At 47.8% G+C, this 22,068-nt stretch overlaps 15 non-coding genes across 15 annotated transcripts; all 15 read right to left on the bottom strand.

Annotated features, from left to right (window-relative positions):
* Positions 1–168: 168 nt before the first annotated feature.
* On the bottom strand, positions 169–359 carry LOC142723145 (U2 spliceosomal RNA). The gene has a single exon (XR_012875362.1). It is a non-coding gene; the product is annotated as a U2 spliceosomal RNA (small nuclear RNA).
* Positions 360–1,647: 1,288 nt separating this feature from the next.
* On the bottom strand, positions 1,648–1,838 carry LOC142723144 (U2 spliceosomal RNA). The gene has a single exon (XR_012875361.1). It is a non-coding gene; the product is annotated as a U2 spliceosomal RNA (small nuclear RNA).
* A 1,288-nt stretch (positions 1,839–3,126) lies between these two features.
* Positions 3,127–3,317, bottom strand: LOC142723143 (U2 spliceosomal RNA). The gene has a single exon (XR_012875360.1). It is a non-coding gene; the product is annotated as a U2 spliceosomal RNA (small nuclear RNA).
* Positions 3,318–4,617: 1,300 nt separating this feature from the next.
* Positions 4,618–4,808, bottom strand: LOC142723141 (U2 spliceosomal RNA). The gene has a single exon (XR_012875359.1). It is a non-coding gene; the product is annotated as a U2 spliceosomal RNA (small nuclear RNA).
* A 1,292-nt stretch (positions 4,809–6,100) lies between these two features.
* Positions 6,101–6,291, bottom strand: LOC142723140 (U2 spliceosomal RNA). The gene has a single exon (XR_012875358.1). It is a non-coding gene; the product is annotated as a U2 spliceosomal RNA (small nuclear RNA).
* Positions 6,292–7,583: 1,292 nt separating this feature from the next.
* On the bottom strand, positions 7,584–7,774 carry LOC142723138 (U2 spliceosomal RNA). The gene has a single exon (XR_012875356.1). It is a non-coding gene; the product is annotated as a U2 spliceosomal RNA (small nuclear RNA).
* Positions 7,775–9,062: 1,288 nt separating this feature from the next.
* LOC142723137 (U2 spliceosomal RNA) lies at positions 9,063–9,253 on the bottom strand. Its single transcript, XR_012875355.1, has one exon. It is a non-coding gene; the product is annotated as a U2 spliceosomal RNA (small nuclear RNA).
* Positions 9,254–10,545: 1,292 nt separating this feature from the next.
* LOC142723136 (U2 spliceosomal RNA) lies at positions 10,546–10,736 on the bottom strand. The gene has a single exon (XR_012875353.1). It is a non-coding gene; the product is annotated as a U2 spliceosomal RNA (small nuclear RNA).
* A 1,300-nt stretch (positions 10,737–12,036) lies between these two features.
* On the bottom strand, positions 12,037–12,227 carry LOC142723135 (U2 spliceosomal RNA). Its single transcript, XR_012875352.1, has one exon. It is a non-coding gene; the product is annotated as a U2 spliceosomal RNA (small nuclear RNA).
* A 1,284-nt stretch (positions 12,228–13,511) lies between these two features.
* On the bottom strand, positions 13,512–13,702 carry LOC142723134 (U2 spliceosomal RNA). The gene has a single exon (XR_012875351.1). It is a non-coding gene; the product is annotated as a U2 spliceosomal RNA (small nuclear RNA).
* Positions 13,703–14,990: 1,288 nt separating this feature from the next.
* LOC142723133 (U2 spliceosomal RNA) lies at positions 14,991–15,181 on the bottom strand. The gene has a single exon (XR_012875350.1). It is a non-coding gene; the product is annotated as a U2 spliceosomal RNA (small nuclear RNA).
* Positions 15,182–16,454: 1,273 nt separating this feature from the next.
* On the bottom strand, positions 16,455–16,645 carry LOC142723132 (U2 spliceosomal RNA). The gene has a single exon (XR_012875349.1). It is a non-coding gene; the product is annotated as a U2 spliceosomal RNA (small nuclear RNA).
* A 1,296-nt stretch (positions 16,646–17,941) lies between these two features.
* On the bottom strand, positions 17,942–18,132 carry LOC142723130 (U2 spliceosomal RNA). The gene has a single exon (XR_012875348.1). It is a non-coding gene; the product is annotated as a U2 spliceosomal RNA (small nuclear RNA).
* Positions 18,133–19,412: 1,280 nt separating this feature from the next.
* LOC142723129 (U2 spliceosomal RNA) lies at positions 19,413–19,603 on the bottom strand. Its single transcript, XR_012875347.1, has one exon. It is a non-coding gene; the product is annotated as a U2 spliceosomal RNA (small nuclear RNA).
* Positions 19,604–20,895: 1,292 nt separating this feature from the next.
* On the bottom strand, positions 20,896–21,086 carry LOC142723128 (U2 spliceosomal RNA). The gene has a single exon (XR_012875346.1). It is a non-coding gene; the product is annotated as a U2 spliceosomal RNA (small nuclear RNA).
* Between the last annotated feature and the right edge of the window lie 982 nt (positions 21,087–22,068).

The raw sequence follows: 22,068 nt of genomic DNA, 5'->3' as shown, positions 1-22,068 counted from the left end.
GGCAATCTATTCATTAATTGCATTTAATCAATGAGCTCATTATCACTCATGCATTGTCCAACAGGTGTTGAAATAATGGGATTAAAAGGGGAGATCCCTTCAGAAAGACAGAAACAATAGCAAAGACAAAAAACACTTTTGGAATCTGCTTTTAGTCAACACATAAGGAAAGGGTGCACCGGTCCTGGAAATACTGCAATACCAGGTCAATGCGTGGAGTGGACAGAGCAAGCTCTATTTCCATCTCCCTGTTCTAAAAATCCATTTAATATATGGTCCCCAGATAGGGGACGTATCAGATATTAAACTGATAAGAACAGATACTACACTTGATCTTAGCCAAAAGGCCGAGAAGCGATAACCCGAACGGGCCGCGCGTTGCCCGAGCCTGCCCGATACTGCTGTTCAGCCCTTGCAGCGATTCAGCCTACTTCTAGGCAATTCCATGGGGCCCTGCAGGCTCACACACTCACAGCTACACGGGAGGTGAATAAAGGCCGGAGAGGAAGCCAGACAGGATTTGCTTCTTTTGCTTGCACCACAATGCAGTGCTGAAAGAGGAGGAATCTACATAAAAACGCCTTCCTGGCAACGCCCAAATGCCCTGCTGCCATGCAGATAAACACTGGCAGCGGCAGCAAGTGCATGCCCACAGCCACCCCTTGTTCCTTCACACCTTGTATCAGCTGTAATCCAGTCCAGTCCAGTGCTGCCTGCTGAGCAGCACTGACCAACACTGCCTGGGCCCAGGCTTTTATCTCTGAGGCCCCATTATGATGTCAGAAAGCTGGCTCTGGAATCCTGAGGGCTCCACTATGACACGTGCAAAGTTCCGTCTGAACTTTATATAAGACGGTGAGGCTCAGTCAGTCACTCAGTGTTGCCTGAGAGGGCAACACTGCAACAGCCGGCCGCCAGGCTGTCTTTTTTTTGCACAGCTAGTTGCCTCCAGGAGGCCACAAGAGGGAGACAAGGGACTGCAAAATGGAAAATAGGCATCCACCAACTTTACAGACAACTTCTCCTTGCTCCTACAACCTCCATCCTTGCACAGTTTGTTATTCTTCTAGGTAACATAGTAACAAATCCAAATTGCTGCTCTCTTTGTAGGCAAGCAAGGCTTTGTTGCAACTGCAATTCTTACTTCTTCTTGAAATGTAGGGACGACAGTACATTCCATCACATCCATCTAGTGTACACAGGTAGGTCCATTGTGGCGGGCAGGCGAGCGGGCGGGCTGCTTTATTGGCTGTTTGCTGTTCCCCTACTCCACTCCACTATTTGACTGTTGTGCTGCATCAATCAATCAATCAATCAATCAATCAATCAATCAATCAATCAATCAATCAGTGGCTGGCTCAGGTGCAGCTCTTTAACTTACCTAAAAGGGAGGGCGGAGAGAAGACAAGGAAGGTGAATGAGGTGTTCCAATGTGAAATGCCGGAAACACAGAAACACAGACGACACACAACAAGAGGTGGCAATCTTTTCATTAATTGCATTTAATCAATGAGCTCATTATCACTCATGCATTGTCCAACAGGTGTTGAAATAATGGGATTAAAAGGGGAGATCCCTTCAGAAAGACAGAAACAATAGCAAAGACAAAAAACACTTTTGGAATCTGCTTTTAGTCAACACATAAGGAAAGGGTGCACCGGTCCTGGAAATACTGCAATACCAGGTCAATGCGTGGAGTGGACAGAGCAAGCTCTATTTCCATCTCCCTGTTCTAAAAATCCATTTAATATATGGTCCCCAGATAGGGGACGTATCAGATATTAAACTGATAAGAACAGATACTACACTTGATCTTAGCCAAAAGGCCGAGAAGCGATAACCCGAACGGGCCGCGCGTTGCCCGAGCCTGCCCGATACTGCTGTTCAGCCCTTGCAGCGATTCAGCCTACTTCTAGGCAATTCCATGGGGCCCTGCAGGCTCACACACTCACAGCTACACGGGAGGTGAATAAAGGCCGGAGAGGAAGCCAGACAGGATTTGCTTCTTTTGCTTGCACCACAATGCAGTGCTGAAAGAGGAGGAATCTACATAAAAACGCCTTCCTGGCAACGCCCAAATGCCCTGCTGCCATGCAGATAAACACTGGCAGCGGCAGCAAGTGCATGCCCACAGCCACCCCTTGTTCCTTCACACCTTGTATCAGCTGTAATCCAGTCCAGTCCAGTGCTGCCTGCTGAGCAGCACTGACCAACACTGCCTGGGCCCAGGCTTTTATCTCTGAGGCCCCATTATGATGTCAGAAAGCTGGCTCTGGAATCCTGAGGGCTCCACTATGACACGTGCAAAGTTCCGTCTGAACTTTATATAAGACGGTGAGGCTCAGTCAGTCACTCAGTGTTGCCTGAGAGGGCAACACTGCAACAGCCGGCCGCCAGGCTGTCTTTTTTTTGCACAGCTAGTTGCCTCCAGGAGGCCACAAGAGGGAGACAAGGGACTGCAAAATGGAAAATAGGCATCCACCAACTTTACAGACAACTTCTCCTTGCTCCTACAACCTCCATCCTTGCACAGTTTGTTATTCTTCTAGGTAACATAGTAACAAATCCAAATTGCTGCTCTCTTTGTAGGCAAGCAAGGCTTTGTTGCAACTGCAATTCTTACTTCTTCTTGAAATGTAGGGACGACAGTACATTCCATCACATCCATCTAGTGTACACAGGTAGGTCCATTGTGGCGGGCAGGCGAGCGGGCGGGCTGCTTTATTGGCTGTTTGCTGTTCCCCTACTCCACTCCACTATTTGACTGTTGTGCTGCATCAATCAATCAATCAATCAATCAATCAATCAATCAATCAATCAATCAATCAGTGGCTGGCTCAGGTGCAGCTCTTTAACTTACCTAAAAGGGAGGGCGGAGAGAAGACAAGGAAGGTGAATGAGGTGTTCCAATGTGAAATGCCGGAAACACAGAAACACAGACGACACACAACAAGAGGTGGCAATCTATTCATTAATTGCATTTAATCAATGAGCTCATTATCACTCATGCATTGTCCAACAGGTGTTGAAATAATGGGATTAAAAGGGGAGATCCCTTCAGAAAGACAGAAACAATAGCAAAGACAAAAAACACTTTTGGAATCTGCTTTTAGTCAACACATAAGGAAAGGGTGCACCGGTCCTGGAAATACTGCAATACCAGGTCAATGCGTGGAGTGGACAGAGCAAGCTCTATTTCCATCTCCCTGTTCTAAAAATCCATTTAATATATGGTCCCCAGATAGGGGACGTATCAGATATTAAACTGATAAGAACAGATACTACACTTGATCTTAGCCAAAAGGCCGAGAAGCGATAACCCGAACGGGCCGCGCGTTGCCCGAGCCTGCCCGATACTGCTGTTCAGCCCTTGCAGCGATTCAGCCTACTTCTAGGCAATTCCATGGGGCCCTGCAGGCTCACACACTCACAGCTACACGGGAGGTGAATAAAGGCCGGAGAGGAAGCCAGACAGGATTTGCTTCTTTTGCTTGCACCACAATGCAGTGCTGAAAGAGGAGGAATCTACATAAAAACGCCTTCCTGGCAACGCCCAAATGCCCTGCTGCCATGCAGATAAACACTGGCAGCGGCAGCAAGTGCATGCCCACAGCCACCCCTTGTTCCTTCACACCTTGTATCAGCTGTAATCCAGTCCAGTCCAGTGCTGCCTGCTGAGCAGCACTGACCAACACTGCCTGGGCCCAGGCTTTTATCTCTGAGGCCCCATTATGATGTCAGAAAGCTGGCTCTGGAATCCTGAGGGCTCCACTATGACACGTGCAAAGTTCCGTCTGAACTTTATATAAGACGGTGAGGCTCAGTCAGTCACTCAGTGTTGCCTGAGAGGGCAACACTGCAACAGCCGGCCGCCAGGCTGTCTTTTTTTTGCACAGCTAGTTGCCTCCAGGAGGCCACAAGAGGGAGACAAGGGACTGCAAAATGGAAAATAGGCATCCACCAACTTTACAGACAACTTCTCCTTGCTCCTACAACCTCCATCCTTGCACAGTTTGTTATTCTTCTAGGTAACATAGTAACAAATCCAAATTGCTGCTCTCTTTGTAGGCAAGCAAGGCTTTGTTGCAACTGCAATTCTTACTTCTTCTTGAAATGTAGGGACGACAGTACATTCCATCACATCCATCTAGTGTACACAGGTAGGTCCATTGTGGCGGGCAGGCGAGCGGGCGGGCTGCTTTATTGGCTGTTTGCTGTTCCCCTACTCCACTCCACTATTTGACTGTTGTGCTGCATCAATCAATCAATCAATCAATCAATCAATCAATCAATCAATCAATCAATCAATCAATCAATCAGTGGCTGGCTCAGGTGCAGCTCTTTAACTTACCTAAAAGGGAGGGCGGAGAGAAGACAAGGAAGGTGAATGAGGTGTTCCAATGTGAAATGCCGGAAACACAGAAACACAGACGACACACAACAAGAGGTGGCAATCTATTCATTAATTGCATTTAATCAATGAGCTCATTATCACTCATGCATTGTCCAACAGGTGTTGAAATAATGGGATTAAAAGGGGAGATCCCTTCAGAAAGACAGAAACAATAGCAAAGACAAAAAACACTTTTGGAATCTGCTTTTAGTCAACACATAAGGAAAGGGTGCACCGGTCCTGGAAATACTGCAATACCAGGTCAATGCGTGGAGTGGACAGAGCAAGCTCTATTTCCATCTCCCTGTTCTAAAAATCCATTTAATATATGGTCCCCAGATAGGGGACGTATCAGATATTAAACTGATAAGAACAGATACTACACTTGATCTTAGCCAAAAGGCCGAGAAGCGATAACCCGAACGGGCCGCGCGTTGCCCGAGCCTGCCCGATACTGCTGTTCAGCCCTTGCAGCGATTCAGCCTACTTCTAGGCAATTCCATGGGGCCCTGCAGGCTCACACACTCACAGCTACACGGGAGGTGAATAAAGGCCGGAGAGGAAGCCAGACAGGATTTGCTTCTTTTGCTTGCACCACAATGCAGTGCTGAAAGAGGAGGAATCTACATAAAAACGCCTTCCTGGCAACGCCCAAATGCCCTGCTGCCATGCAGATAAACACTGGCAGCGGCAGCAAGTGCATGCCCACAGCCACCCCTTGTTCCTTCACACCTTGTATCAGCTGTAATCCAGTCCAGTCCAGTGCTGCCTGCTGAGCAGCACTGACCAACACTGCCTGGGCCCAGGCTTTTATCTCTGAGGCCCCATTATGATGTCAGAAAGCTGGCTCTGGAATCCTGAGGGCTCCACTATGACACGTGCAAAGTTCCGTCTGAACTTTATATAAGACGGTGAGGCTCAGTCAGTCACTCAGTGTTGCCTGAGAGGGCAACACTGCAACAGCCGGCCGCCAGGCTGTCTTTTTTTTGCACAGCTAGTTGCCTCCAGGAGGCCACAAGAGGGAGACAAGGGACTGCAAAATGGAAAATAGGCATCCACCAACTTTACAGACAACTTCTCCTTGCTCCTACAACCTCCATCCTTGCACAGTTTGTTATTCTTCTAGGTAACATAGTAACAAATCCAAATTGCTGCTCTCTTTGTAGGCAAGCAAGGCTTTGTTGCAACTGCAATTCTTACTTCTTCTTGAAATGTAGGGACGACAGTACATTCCATCACATCCATCTAGTGTACACAGGTAGGTCCATTGTGGCGGGCAGGCGAGCGGGCGGGCTGCTTTATTGGCTGTTTGCTGTTCCCCTACTCCACTCCACTATTTGACTGTTGTGCTGCATCAATCAATCAATCAATCAATCAATCAATCAATCAATCAATCAATCAATCAATCAGTGGCTGGCTCAGGTGCAGCTCTTTAACTTACCTAAAAGGGAGGGCGGAGAGAAGACAAGGAAGGTGAATGAGGTGTTCCAATGTGAAATGCCGGAAACACAGAAACACAGACGACACACAACAAGAGGTGGCAATCTATTCATTAATTGCATTTAATCAATGAGCTCATTATCACTCATGCATTGTCCAACAGGTGTTGAAATAATGGGATTAAAAGGGGAGATCCCTTCAGAAAGACAGAAACAATAGCAAAGACAAAAAACACTTTTGGAATCTGCTTTTAGTCAACACATAAGGAAAGGGTGCACCGGTCCTGGAAATACTGCAATACCAGGTCAATGCGTGGAGTGGACAGAGCAAGCTCTATTTCCATCTCCCTGTTCTAAAAATCCATTTAATATATGGTCCCCAGATAGGGGACGTATCAGATATTAAACTGATAAGAACAGATACTACACTTGATCTTAGCCAAAAGGCCGAGAAGCGATAACCCGAACGGGCCGCGCGTTGCCCGAGCCTGCCCGATACTGCTGTTCAGCCCTTGCAGCGATTCAGCCTACTTCTAGGCAATTCCATGGGGCCCTGCAGGCTCACACACTCACAGCTACACGGGAGGTGAATAAAGGCCGGAGAGGAAGCCAGACAGGATTTGCTTCTTTTGCTTGCACCACAATGCAGTGCTGAAAGAGGAGGAATCTACATAAAAACGCCTTCCTGGCAACGCCCAAATGCCCTGCTGCCATGCAGATAAACACTGGCAGCGGCAGCAAGTGCATGCCCACAGCCACCCCTTGTTCCTTCACACCTTGTATCAGCTGTAATCCAGTCCAGTCCAGTGCTGCCTGCTGAGCAGCACTGACCAACACTGCCTGGGCCCAGGCTTTTATCTCTGAGGCCCCATTATGATGTCAGAAAGCTGGCTCTGGAATCCTGAGGGCTCCACTATGACACGTGCAAAGTTCCGTCTGAACTTTATATAAGACGGTGAGGCTCAGTCAGTCACTCAGTGTTGCCTGAGAGGGCAACACTGCAACAGCCGGCCGCCAGGCTGTCTTTTTTTTGCACAGCTAGTTGCCTCCAGGAGGCCACAAGAGGGAGACAAGGGACTGCAAAATGGAAAATAGGCATCCACCAACTTTACAGACAACTTCTCCTTGCTCCTACAACCTCCATCCTTGCACAGTTTGTTATTCTTCTAGGTAACATAGTAACAAATCCAAATTGCTGCTCTCTTTGTAGGCAAGCAAGGCTTTGTTGCAACTGCAATTCTTACTTCTTCTTGAAATGTAGGGACGACAGTACATTCCATCACATCCATCTAGTGTACACAGGTAGGTCCATTGTGGCGGGCAGGCGAGCGGGCGGGCTGCTTTATTGGCTGTTTGCTGTTCCCCTACTCCACTCCACTATTTGACTGTTGTGCTGCATCAATCAATCAATCAATCAATCAATCAATCAATCAATCAATCAATCAATCAATCAGTGGCTGGCTCAGGTGCAGCTCTTTAACTTACCTAAAAGGGAGGGCGGAGAGAAGACAAGGAAGGTGAATGAGGTGTTCCAATGTGAAATGCCGGAAACACAGAAACACAGACGACACACAACAAGAGGTGGCAATCTATTCATTAATTGCATTTAATCAATGAGCTCATTATCACTCATGCATTGTCCAACAGGTGTTGAAATAATGGGATTAAAAGGGGAGATCCCTTCAGAAAGACAGAAACAATAGCAAAGACAAAAAACACTTTTGGAATCTGCTTTTAGTCAACACATAAGGAAAGGGTGCACCGGTCCTGGAAATACTGCAATACCAGGTCAATGCGTGGAGTGGACAGAGCAAGCTCTATTTCCATCTCCCTGTTCTAAAAATCCATTTAATATATGGTCCCCAGATAGGGGACGTATCAGATATTAAACTGATAAGAACAGATACTACACTTGATCTTAGCCAAAAGGCCGAGAAGCGATAACCCGAACGGGCCGCGCGTTGCCCGAGCCTGCCCGATACTGCTGTTCAGCCCTTGCAGCGATTCAGCCTACTTCTAGGCAATTCCATGGGGCCCTGCAGGCTCACACACTCACAGCTACACGGGAGGTGAATAAAGGCCGGAGAGGAAGCCAGACAGGATTTGCTTCTTTTGCTTGCACCACAATGCAGTGCTGAAAGAGGAGGAATCTACATAAAAACGCCTTCCTGGCAACGCCCAAATGCCCTGCTGCCATGCAGATAAACACTGGCAGCGGCAGCAAGTGCATGCCCACAGCCACCCCTTGTTCCTTCACACCTTGTATCAGCTGTAATCCAGTCCAGTCCAGTGCTGCCTGCTGAGCAGCACTGACCAACACTGCCTGGGCCCAGGCTTTTATCTCTGAGGCCCCATTATGATGTCAGAAAGCTGGCTCTGGAATCCTGAGGGCTCCACTATGACACGTGCAAAGTTCCGTCTGAACTTTATATAAGACGGTGAGGCTCAGTCAGTCACTCAGTGTTGCCTGAGAGGGCAACACTGCAACAGCCGGCCGCCAGGCTGTCTTTTTTTTGCACAGCTAGTTGCCTCCAGGAGGCCACAAGAGGGAGACAAGGGACTGCAAAATGGAAAATAGGCATCCACCAACTTTACAGACAACTTCTCCTTGCTCCTACAACCTCCATCCTTGCACAGTTTGTTATTCTTCTAGGTAACATAGTAACAAATCCAAATTGCTGCTCTCTTTGTAGGCAAGCAAGGCTTTGTTGCAACTGCAATTCTTACTTCTTCTTGAAATGTAGGGACGACAGTACATTCCATCACATCCATCTAGTGTACACAGGTAGGTCCATTGTGGCGGGCAGGCGAGCGGGCGGGCTGCTTTATTGGCTGTTTGCTGTTCCCCTACTCCACTCCACTATTTGACTGTTGTGCTGCATCAATCAATCAATCAATCAATCAATCAATCAATCAATCAATCAATCAATCAATCAATCAGTGGCTGGCTCAGGTGCAGCTCTTTAACTTACCTAAAAGGGAGGGCGGAGAGAAGACAAGGAAGGTGAATGAGGTGTTCCAATGTGAAATGCCGGAAACACAGACGACACACAACAAGAGGTGGCAATCTATTCATTAATTGCATTTAATCAATGAGCTCATTATCACTCATGCATTGTCCAACAGGTGTTGAAATAATGGGATTAAAAGGGGAGATCCCTTCAGAAAGACAGAAACAATAGCAAAGACAAAAAACACTTTTGGAATCTGCTTTTAGTCAACACATAAGGAAAGGGTGCACCGGTCCTGGAAATACTGCAATACCAGGTCAATGCGTGGAGTGGACAGAGCAAGCTCTATTTCCATCTCCCTGTTCTAAAAATCCATTTAATATATGGTCCCCAGATAGGGGACGTATCAGATATTAAACTGATAAGAACAGATACTACACTTGATCTTAGCCAAAAGGCCGAGAAGCGATAACCCGAACGGGCCGCGCGTTGCCCGAGCCTGCCCGATACTGCTGTTCAGCCCTTGCAGCGATTCAGCCTACTTCTAGGCAATTCCATGGGGCCCTGCAGGCTCACACACTCACAGCTACACGGGAGGTGAATAAAGGCCGGAGAGGAAGCCAGACAGGATTTGCTTCTTTTGCTTGCACCACAATGCAGTGCTGAAAGAGGAGGAATCTACATAAAAACGCCTTCCTGGCAACGCCCAAATGCCCTGCTGCCATGCAGATAAACACCGGCAGCGGCAGCAAGTGCATGCCCACAGCCACCCCTTGTTCCTTCACACCTTGTATCAGCTGTAATCCAGTCCAGTCCAGTGCTGCCTGCTGAGCAGCACTGACCAACACTGCCCTGGCCCAGGCTTTTATCTCTGAGGCCCCATTATGATGTCAGAAAGCTGGCTCTGGAATCCTGAGGGCTCCACTATGACACGTGCAAAGTTCCGTCTGAACTTTATATAAGACGGTGAGGCTCAGTCAGTCACTCAGTGTTGCCTGAGAGGGCAACACTGCAACAGCCGGCCGCCAGGCTGTCTTTTTTTTGCACAGCTAGTTGCCTCCAGGAGGCCACAAGAGGGAGACAAGGGACTGCAAAATGGAAAATAGGCATCCACCAACTTTACAGACAACTTCTCCTTGCTCCTACAACCTCCATCCTTGCACAGTTTGTTATTCTTCTAGGTAACATAGTAACAAATCCAAATTGCTGCTCTCTTTGTAGGCAAGCAAGGCTTTGTTGCAACTGCAATTCTTACTTCTTCTTGAAATGTAGGGACGACAGTACATTCCATCACATCCATCTAGTGTACACAGGTAGGTCCATTGTGGCGGGCAGGCGAGCGGGCGGGCTGCTTTATTGGCTGTTTGCTGTTCCCCTACTCCACTCCACTATTTGACTGTTGTGCTGCATCAATCAATCAATCAATCAATCAATCAATCAATCAATCAATCAATCAATCAATCAGTGGCTGGCTCAGGTGCAGCTCTTTAACTTACCTAAAAGGGAGGGCGGAGAGAAGACAAGGAAGGTGAATGAGGTGTTCCAATGTGAAATGCCGGAAACACAGAAACACAGACGACACACAACAAGAGGTGGCAATCTATTCATTAATTGCATTTAATCAATGAGCTCATTATCACTCATGCATTGTCCAACAGGTGTTGAAATAATGGGATTAAAAGGGGAGATCCCTTCAGAAAGACAGAAACAATAGCAAAGACAAAAAACACTTTTGGAATCTGCTTTTAGTCAACACATAAGGAAAGGGTGCACCGGTCCTGGAAATACTGCAATACCAGGTCAATGCGTGGAGTGGACAGAGCAAGCTCTATTTCCATCTCCCTGTTCTAAAAATCCATTTAATATATGGTCCCCAGATAGGGGACGTATCAGATATTAAACTGATAAGAACAGATACTACACTTGATCTTAGCCAAAAGGCCGAGAAGCGATAACCCGAACGGGCCGCGCGTTGCCCGAGCCTGCCCGATACTGCTGTTCAGCCCTTGCAGCGATTCAGCCTACTTCTAGGCAATTCCATGGGGCCCTGCAGGCTCACACACTCACAGCTACACGGGAGGTGAATAAAGGCCGGAGAGGAAGCCAGACAGGATTTGCTTCTTTTGCTTGCACCACAATGCAGTGCTGAAAGAGGAGGAATCTACATAAAAACGCCTTCCTGGCAACGCCCAAATGCCCTGCTGCCATGCAGATAAACACTGGCAGCGGCAGCAAGTGCATGCCCACAGCCACCCCTTGTTCCTTCACACCTTGTATCAGCTGTAATCCAGTCCAGTCCAGTGCTGCCTGCTGAGCAGCACTGACCAACACTGCCTGGGCCCAGGCTTTTATCTCTGAGGCCCCATTATGATGTCAGAAAGCTGGCTCTGGAATCCTGAGGGCTCCACTATGACACGTGCAAAGTTCCGTCTGAACTTTATATAAGACGGTGAGGCTCAGTCAGTCACTCAGTGTTGCCTGAGAGGGCAACACTGCAACAGCCGGCCGCCAGGCTGTCTTTTTTTTGCACAGCTAGTTGCCTCCAGGAGGCCACAAGAGGGAGACAAGGGACTGCAAAATGGAAAATAGGCATCCACCAACTTTACAGACAACTTCTCCTTGCTCCTACAACCTCCATCCTTGCACAGTTTGTTATTCTTCTAGGTAACATAGTAACAAATCCAAATTGCTGCTCTCTTTGTAGGCAAGCAAGGCTTTGTTGCAACTGCAATTCTTACTTCTTCTTGAAATGTAGGGACGACAGTACATTCCATCACATCCATCTAGTGTACACAGGTAGGTCCATTGTGGCGGGCAGGCGAGCGGGCGGGCTGCTTTATTGGCTGTTTGCTGTTCCCCTACTCCACTCCACTATTTGACTGTTGTGCTGCATCAATCAATCAATCAATCAATCAATCAATCAATCAATCAATCAATCAATCAATCAATCAATCAGTGGCTGGCTCAGGTGCAGCTCTTTAACTTACCTAAAAGGGAGGGCGGAGAGAAGACAAGGAAGGTGAATGAGGTGTTCCAATGTGAAATGCCGGAAACACAGAAACACAGACGACACACAACAAGAGGTGGCAATCTATTCATTAATTGCATTTAATCAATGAGCTCATTATCACTCATGCATTGTCCAACAGGTGTTGAAATAATGGGATTAAAAGGGGAGATCCCTTCAGAAAGACAGAAACAATAGCAAAGACAAAAAACACTTTTGGAATCTGCTTTTAGTCAACACATAAGGAAAGGGTGCACCGGTCCTGGAAATACTGCAATACCAGGTCAATGCGTGGAGTGGACAGAGCAAGCTCTATTTCCATCTCCCTGTTCTAAAAATCCATTTAATATATGGTCCCCAGATAGGGGACGTATCAGATATTAAACTGATAAGAACAGATACTACACTTGATCTTAGCCAAAAGGCCGAGAAGCGATAACCCGAACGGGCCGCGCGTTGCCCGAGCCTGCCCGATACTGCTGTTCAGCCCTTGCAGCGATTCAGCCTACTTCTAGGCAATTCCATGGGGCCCTGCAGGCTCACACACTCACAGCTACACGGGAGGTGAATAAAGGCCGGAGAGGAAGCCAGACAGGATTTGCTTCTTTTGCTTGCACCACAATGCAGTGCTGAAAGAGGAGGAATCTACATAAAAACGCCTTCCTGGCAACGCCCAAATGCCCTGCTGCCATGCAGATAAACACTGGCAGCGGCAGCAAGTGCATGCCCACAGCCACCCCTTGTTCCTTCACACCTTGTATCAGCTGTAATCCAGTCCAGTCCAGTGCTGCCTGCTGAGCAGCACTGACCAACACTGCCTGGGCCCAGGCTTTTATCTCTGAGGCCCCATTATGATGTCAGAAAGCTGGCTCTGGAATCCTGAGGGCTCCACTATGACACGTGCAAAGTTCCGTCTGAACTTTATATAAGACGGTGAGGCTCAGTCAGTCACTCAGTGTTGCCTGAGAGGGCAACACTGCAACAGCCGGCCGCCAGGCTGTCTTTTTTTTGCACAGCTAGTTGCCTCCAGGAGGCCACAAGAGGGAGACAAGGGACTGCAAAATGGAAAATAGGCATCCACCAACTTTACAGACAACTTCTCCTTGCTCCTACAACCTCCATCCTTGCACAGTTTGTTATTCTTCTAGGTAACATAGTAACAAATCCAAATTGCTGCTCTCTTTGTAGGCAAGCAAGGCTTTGTTGCAACTGCAATTCTTACTTCTTCTTGAAATGTAGGGACGACAGTACATTCCATCACATCCATCTAGTGTACACAGGTAGGTCCATTGTGGCGGGCAGGCGAGCGGGCGGGCTGCTTTATTGGCTGTTTGCTGTTCCCCTACTCCACTCCACTATTTGACTGTTGTGCTGCATCAATCAATCAATCAATCAATCAATCAATCAATCAATCAATCAATCAGTGGCTGGCTCAGGTGCAGCTCTTTAACTTACCTAAAAGGGAGGGCGGAGAGAAGACAAGGAAGGTGAATGAGGTGTTCCAATGTGAAATGCCGGAAACACAGAAACACAGACGACACACAACAAGAGGTGGCAATCTATTCATTAATTGCATTTAATCAATGAGCTCATTATCACTCATGCATTGTCCAACAGGTGTTGAAATAATGGGATTAAAAGGGGAGATCCCTTCAGAAAGACAGAAACAATAGCAAAGACAAAAAACACTTTTGGAATCTGCTTTTAGTCAACACATAAGGAAAGGGTGCACCGGTCCTGGAAATACTGCAATACCAGGTCAATGCGTGGAGTGGACAGAGCAAGCTCTATTTCCATCTCCCTGTTCTAAAAATCCATTTAATATATGGTCCCCAGATAGGGGACGTATCAGATATTAAACTGATAAGAACAGATACTACACTTGATCTTAGCCAAAAGGCCGAGAAGCGATAACCCGAACGGGCCGCGCGTTGCCCGAGCCTGCCCGATACTGCTGTTCAGCCCTTGCAGCGATTCAGCCTACTTCTAGGCAATTCCATGGGGCCCTGCAGGCTCACACACTCACAGCTACACGGGAGGTGAATAAAGGCCGGAGAGGAAGCCAGACAGGATTTGCTTCTTTTGCTTGCACCACAATGCAGTGCTGAAAGAGGAGGAATCTACATAAAAACGCCTTCCTGGCAACGCCCAAATGCCCTGCTGCCATGCAGATAAACACTGGCAGCGGCAGCAAGTGCATGCCCACAGCCACCCCTTGTTCCTTCACACCTTGTATCAGCTGTAATCCAGTCCAGTCCAGTGCTGCCTGCTGAGCAGCACTGACCAACACTGCCTGGGCCCAGGCTTTTATCTCTGAGGCCCCATTATGATGTCAGAAAGCTGGCTCTGGAATCCTGAGGGCTCCACTATGACACGTGCAAAGTTCCGTCTGAACTTTATATAAGACGGTGAGGCTCAGTCAGTCACTCAGTGTTGCCTGAGAGGGCAACACTGCAACAGCCGGCCGCCAGGCTGTCTTTTTTTTGCACAGCTAGTTGCCTCCAGGAGGCCACAAGAGGGAGACAAGGGACTGCAAAATGGAAAATAGGCATCCACCAACTTTACAGACAACTTCTCCTTGCTCCTACAACCTCCATCCTTGCACAGTTTGTTATTCTTCTAGGTAACATAGTAACAAATCCAAATTGCTGCTCTCTTTGTAGGCAAGCAAGGCTTTGTTGCAACTGCAATTCTTACTTCTTCTTGAAATGTAGGGACGACAGTACATTCCATCACATCCATCTAGTGTACACAGGTAGGTCCATTGTGGCGGGCAGGCGAGCGGGCGGGCTGCTTTATTGGCTGTTTGCTGTTCCCCTACTCCACTCCACTATTTGACTGTTGTGCTGCATCAATCAATCAATCAATCAATCAATCAATCAATCAATCAATCAATCAATCAGTGGCTGGCTCAGGTGCAGCTCTTTAACTTACCTAAAAGGGAGGGCGGAGAGAAGACAAGGAAGGTGAATGAGGTGTTCCAATGTGAAATGCCGGAAACACAGAAACACAGACGACACACAACAAGAGGTGGCAATCTATTCATTAATTGCATTTAATCAATGAGCTCATTATCACTCATGCATTGTCCAACAGGTGTTGAAATAATGGGATTAAAAGGGGAGATCCCTTCAGAAAGACAGAAACAATAGCAAAGACAAAAAACACTTTTGGAATCTGCTTTTAGTCAACACATAAGGAAAGGGTGCACCGGTCCTGGAAATACTGCAATACCAGGTCAATGCGTGGAGTGGACAGAGCAAGCTCTATTTCCATCTCCCTGTTCTAAAAATCCATTTAATATATGGTCCCCAGATAGGGGACGTATCAGATATTAAACTGATAAGAACAGATACTACACTTGATCTTAGCCAAAAGGCCGAGAAGCGATAACCCGAACGGGCCGCGCGTTGCCCGAGCCTGCCCGATACTGCTGTTCAGCCCTTGCAGCGATTCAGCCTACTTCTAGGCAATTCCATGGGGCCCTGCAGGCTCACAAACTCACAGCTACACGGGAGGTGAATAAAGGCCGGAGAGGAAGCCAGACAGGATTTGCTTCTTTTGCTTGCACCACAATGCAGTGCTGAAAGAGGAGGAATCTACATAAAAACGCCTTCCTGGCAACGCCCAAATGCCCTGCTGCCATGCAGATAAACACTGGCAGCGGCAGCAAGTGCATGCCCACAGCCACCCCTTGTTCCTTCACACCTTGTATCAGCTGTAATCCAGTCCAGTCCAGTGCTGCCTGCTGAGCAGCACTGACCAACACTGCCTGGGCCCAGGCTTTTATCTCTGAGGCCCCATTATGATGTCAGAAAGCTGGCTCTGGAATCCTGAGGGCTCCACTATGACACGTGCAAAGTTCCGTCTGAACTTTATATAAGACGGTGAGGCTCAGTCAGTCACTCAGTGTTGCCTGAGAGGGCAACACTGCAACAGCCGGCCGCCAGGCTGTCTTTTTTTTGCACAGCTAGTTGCCTCCAGGAGGCCACAAGAGGGAGACAAGGGACTGCAAAATGGAAAATAGGCATCCACCAACTTTACAGACAACTTCTCCTTGCTCCTACAACCTCCATCCTTGCACAGTTTGTTATTCTTCTAGGTAACATAGTAACAAATCCAAATTGCTGCTCTCTTTGTAGGCAAGCAAGGCTTTGTTGCAACTGCAATTCTTACTTCTTCTTGAAATGTAGGGACGACAGTACATTCCATCACATCCATCTAGTGTACACAGGTAGGTCCATTGTGGCGGGCAGGCGAGCGGGCGGGCTGCTTTATTGGCTGTTTGCTGTTCCCCTACTCCACTCCACTATTTGACTGTTGTGCTGCAATCAATCAATCAATCAATCAATCAATCAATCAATCAGTGGCTGGCTCAGGTGCAGCTCTTTAACTTACCTAAAAGGGAGGGCGGAGAGAAGACAAGGAAGGTGAATGAGGTGTTCCAATGTGAAATGCCGGAAACACAGAAACACAGACGACACACAACAAGAGGTGGCAATCTATTCATTAATTGCATTTAATCAATGAGCTCATTATCACTCATGCATTGTCCAACAGGTGTTGAAATAATGGGATTAAAAGGGGAGATCCCTTCAGAAAGACAGAAACAATAGCAAAGACAAAAAACACTTTTGGAATCTGCTTTTAGTCAACACATAAGGAAAGGGTGCACCGGTCCTGGAAATACTGCAATACCAGGTCAATGCGTGGAGTGGACAGAGCAAGCTCTATTTCCATCTCCCTGTTCTAAAAATCCATTTAATATATGGTCCCCAGATAGGGGACGTATCAGATATTAAACTGATAAGAACAGATACTACACTTGATCTTAGCCAAAAGGCCGAGAAGCGATAACCCGAACGGGCCGCGCGTTGCCCGAGTCTGCCCGATACTGCTGTTCAGCCCTTGCAGCGATTCAGCCTACTTCTAGGCAATTCCATGGGGCCCTGCAGGCTCACACACTCACAGCTACACGGGAGGTGAATAAAGGCCGGAGAGGAAGCCAGACAGGATTTGCTTCTTTTGCTTGCACCACAATGCAGTGCTGAAAGAGGAGGAATCTACATAAAAACGCCTTCCTGGCAACGCCCAAATGCCCTGCTGCCATGCAGATAAACACTGGCAGCGGCAGCAAGTGCATGCCCACAGCCACCCCTTGTTCCTTCACACCTTGTATCAGCTGTAATCCAGTCCAGTCCAGTGCTGCCTGCTGAGCAGCACTGACCAACACTGCCTGGGCCCAGGCTTTTATCTCTGAGGCCCCATTATGATGTCAGAAAGCTGGCTCTGGAATCCTGAGGGCTCCACTATGACACGTGCAAAGTTCCGTCTGAACTTTATATAAGACGGTGAGGCTCAGTCAGTCACTCAGTGTTGCCTGAGAGGGCAACACTGCAACAGCCGGCCGCCAGGCTGTCTTTTTTTTGCACAGCTAGTTGCCTCCAGGAGGCCACAAGAGGGAGACAAGGGACTGCAAAATGGAAAATAGGCATCCACCAACTTTACAGACAACTTCTCCTTGCTCCTACAACCTCCATCCTTGCACAGTTTGTTATTCTTCTAGGTAACATAGTAACAAATCCAAATTGCTGCTCTCTTTGTAGGCAAGCAAGGCTTTGTTGCAACTGCAATTCTTACTTCTTCTTGAAATGTAGGGACGACAGTACATTCCATCACATCCATCTAGTGTACACAGGTAGGTCCATTGTGGCGGGCAGGCGAGCGGGCGGGCTGCTTTATTGGCTGTTTGCTGTTCCCCTACTCCACTCCACTATTTGACTGTTGTGCTGCATCAATCAATCAATCAATCAATCAATCAATCAATCAATCAATCAATCAATCAATCAATCAGTGGCTGGCTCAGGTGCAGCTCTTTAACTTACCTAAAAGGGAGGGCGGAGAGAAGACAAGGAAGGTGAATGAGGTGTTCCAATGTGAAATGCCGGAAACACAGAAACACAGACGACACACAACAAGAGGTGGCAATCTATTCATTAATTGCATTTAATCAATGAGCTCATTATCACTCATGCATTGTCCAACAGGTGTTGAAATAATGGGATTAAAAGGGGAGATCCCTTCAGAAAGACAGAAACAATAGCAAAGACAAAAAACACTTTTGGAATCTGCTTTTAGTCAACACATAAGGAAAGGGTGCACCGGTCCTGGAAATACTGCAATACCAGGTCAATGCGTGGAGTGGACAGAGCAAGCTCTATTTCCATCTCCCTGTTCTAAAAATCCATTTAATATATGGTCCCCAGATAGGGGACGTATCAGATATTAAACTGATAAGAACAGATACTACACTTGATCTTAGCCAAAAGGCCGAGAAGCGATAACCCGAACGGGCCGCGCGTTGCCCGAGCCTGCCCGATACTGCTGTTCAGCCCTTGCAGCGATTCAGCCTACTTCTAGGCAATTCCATGGGGCCCTGCAGGCTCACACACTCACAGCTACACGGGAGGTGAATAAAGGCCGGAGAGGAAGCCAGACAGGATTTGCTTCTTTTGCTTGCACCACAATGCAGTGCTGAAAGAGGAGGAATCTACATAAAAACGCCTTCCTGGCAACGCCCAAATGCCCTGCTGCCATGCAGATAAACACTGGCAGCGGCAGCAAGTGCATGCCCACAGCCACCCCTTGTTCCTTCACACCTTGTATCAGCTGTAATCCAGTCCAGTCCAGTGCTGCCTGCTGAGCAGCACTGACCAACACTGCCTGGGCCCAGGCTTTTATCTCTGAGGCCCCATTATGATGTCAGAAAGCTGGCTCTGGAATCCTGAGGGCTCCACTATGACACGTGCAAAGTTCCGTCTGAACTTTATATAAGACGGTGAGGCTCAGTCAGTCACTCAGTGTTGCCTGAGAGGGCAACACTGCAACAGCCGGCCGCCAGGCTGTCTTTTTTTTGCACAGCTAGTTGCCTCCAGGAGGCCACAAGAGGGAGACAAGGGACTGCAAAATGGAAAATAGGCATCCACCAACTTTACAGACAACTTCTCCTTGCTCCTACAACCTCCATCCTTGCACAGTTTGTTATTCTTCTAGGTAACATAGTAACAAATCCAAATTGCTGCTCTCTTTGTAGGCAAGCAAGGCTTTGTTGCAACTGCAATTCTTACTTCTTCTTGAAATGTAGGGACGACAGTACATTCCATCACATCCATCTAGTGTACACAGGTAGGTCCATTGTGGCGGGCAGGCGAGCGGGCGGGCTGCTTTATTGGCTGTTTGCTGTTCCCCTACTCCACTCCACTATTTGACTGTTGTGCTGCATCAATCAATCAATCAATCAATCAATCAATCAATCAATCAATCAGTGGCTGGCTCAGGTGCAGCTCTTTAACTTACCTAAAAGGGAGGGCGGAGAGAAGACAAGGAAGGTGAATGAGGTGTTCCAATGTGAAATGCCGGAAACACAGAAACACAGACGACACACAACAAGAGGTGGCAATCTATTCATTAATTGCATTTAATCAATGAGCTCATTATCACTCATGCATTGTCCAACAGGTGTTGAAATAATGGGATTAAAAGGGGAGATCCCTTCAGAAAGACAGAAACAATAGCAAAGACAAAAAACACTTTTGGAATCTGCTTTTAGTCAACACATAAGGAAAGGGTGCACCGGTCCTGGAAATACTGCAATACCAGGTCAATGCGTGGAGTGGACAGAGCAAGCTCTATTTCCATCTCCCTGTTCTAAAAATCCATTTAATATATGGTCCCCAGATAGGGGACGTATCAGATATTAAACTGATAAGAACAGATACTACACTTGATCTTAGCCAAAAGGCCGAGAAGCGATAACCCGAACGGGCCGCGCGTTGCCCGAGCCTGCCCGATACTGCTGTTCAGCCCTTGCAGCGATTCAGCCTACTTCTAGGCAATTCCATGGGGCCCTGCAGGCTCACACACTCACAGCTACACGGGAGGTGAATAAAGGCCGGAGAGGAAGCCAGACAGGATTTGCTTCTTTTGCTTGCACCACAATGCAGTGCTGAAAGAGGAGGAATCTACATAAAAACGCCTTCCTGGCAACGCCCAAATGCCCTGCTGCCATGCAGATAAACACTGGCAGCGGCAGCAAGTGCATGCCCACAGCCACCCCTTGTTCCTTCACACCTTGTATCAGCTGTAATCCAGTCCAGTCCAGTGCTGCCTGCTGAGCAGCACTGACCAACACTGCCTGGGCCCAGGCTTTTATCTCTGAGGCCCCATTATGATGTCAGAAAGCTGGCTCTGGAATCCTGAGGGCTCCACTATGACACGTGCAAAGTTCCGTCTGAACTTTATATAAGACGGTGAGGCTCAGTCAGTCACTCAGTGTTGCCTGAGAGGGCAACACTGCAACAGCCGGCCGCCAGGCTGTCTTTTTTTTGCACAGCTAGTTGCCTCCAGGAGGCCACAAGAGGGAGACAAGGGACTGCAAAATGGAAAATAGGCATCCACCAACTTTACAGACAACTTCTCCTTGCTCCTACAACCTCCATCCTTGCACAGTTTGTTATTCTTCTAGGTAACATAGTAACAAATCCAAATTGCTGCTCTCTTTGTAGGCAAGCAAGGCTTTGTTGCAACTGCAATTCTTACTTCTTCTTGAAATGTAGGGACGACAGTACATTCCATCACATCCATCTAGTGTACACAGGTAGGTCCATTGTGGCGGGCAGGCGAGCGGGCGGGCTGCTTTATTGGCTGTTTGCTGTTCCCCTACTCCACTCCACTATTTGACTGTTGTGCTGCATCAATCAATCAATCAATCAATCAATCAATCAATCAATCAATCAATCAATCAATCAGTGGCTGGCTCAGGTGCAGCTCTTTAACTTACCTAAAAGGGAGGGCGGAGAGAAGACAAGGAAGGTGAATGAGGTGTTCCAATGTGAAATGCCGGAAACACAGAAACACAGACGACACACAACAAGAGGTGGCAATCTATTCATTAATTGCATTTAATCAATGAGCTCATTATCACTCATGCATTGTCCAACAGGTGTTGAAATAATGGGATTAAAAGGGGAGATCCCTTCAGAAAGACAGAAACAATAGCAAAGACAAAAAACACTTTTGGAATCTGCTTTTAGTCAACACATAAGGAAAGGGTGCACCGGTCCTGGAAATACTGCAATACCAGGTCAATGCGTGGAGTGGACAGAGCAAGCTCTATTTCCATCTCCCTGTTCTAAAAATCCATTTAATATATGGTCCCCAGATAGGGGACGTATCAGATATTAAACTGATAAGAACAGATACTACACTTGATCTTAGCCAAAAGGCCGAGAAGCGATAACCCGAACGGGCCGCGCGTTGCCCGAGCCTGCCCGATACTGCTGTTCAGCCCTTGCAGCGATTCAGCCTACTTCTAGGCAATTCCATGGGGCCCTGCAGGCTCACACACTCACAGCTACACGGGAGGTGAATAAAGGCCGGAGAGGAAGCCAGACAGGATTTGCTTCTTTTGCTTGCACCACAATGCAGTGCTGAAAGAGGAGGAATCTACATAAAAACGCCTTCCTGGCAACGCCCAAATGCCCTGCTGCCATGCAGATAAACACTGGCAGCGGCAGCAAGTGCATGCCCACAGCCACCCCTTGTTCCTTCACACCTTGTATCAGCTGTAATCCAGTCCAGTCCAGTGCTGCCTGCTGAGCAGCACTGACCAACACTGCCTGGGCCCAGGCTTTTATCTCTGAGGCCCCATTATGATGTCAGAAAGCTGGCTCTGGAATCCTGAGGGCTCCACTATGACACGTGCAAAGTTCCGTCTGAACTTTATATAAGACGGTGAGGCTCAGTCAGTCACTCAGTGTTGCCTGAGAGGGCAACACTGCAACAGCCGGCCGCCAGGCTGTCTTTTTTTTGCACAGCTAGTTGCCTCCAGGAGGCCACAAGAGGGAGACAAGGGACTGCAAAATGGAAAATAGGCATCCACCAACTTTACAGACAACTTCTCCTTGCTCCTACAACCTCCATCCTTGCACAGTTTGTTATTCTTCTAGGTAACATAGTAACAAATCCAAATTGCTGCTCTCTTTGTAGGCAAGCAAGGCTTTGTTGCAACTGCAATTCTTACTTCTTCTTGAAATGTAGGGACGACAGTACATTCCATCACATCCATCTAGTGTACACAGGTAGGTCCATTGTGGCGGGCAGGCGAGCGGGCGGGCTGCTTTATTGGCTGTTTGCTGTTCCCCTACTCCACTCCACTATTTGACTGTTGTGCTGCATCAATCAATCAATCAATCAATCAATCAATCAATCAATCAATCA

This window comes from Rhinoderma darwinii, unplaced genomic scaffold, assembly GCF_050947455.1.
Source record: "Rhinoderma darwinii isolate aRhiDar2 unplaced genomic scaffold, aRhiDar2.hap1 Scaffold_548, whole genome shotgun sequence".
Classification (NCBI taxonomy): domain Eukaryota; kingdom Metazoa; phylum Chordata; class Amphibia; order Anura; family Rhinodermatidae; genus Rhinoderma; species Rhinoderma darwinii.
The sequence above is the reverse complement of the archived record's forward strand: the minus strand, read 5'-3'. Positions and strand labels throughout refer to the sequence as shown.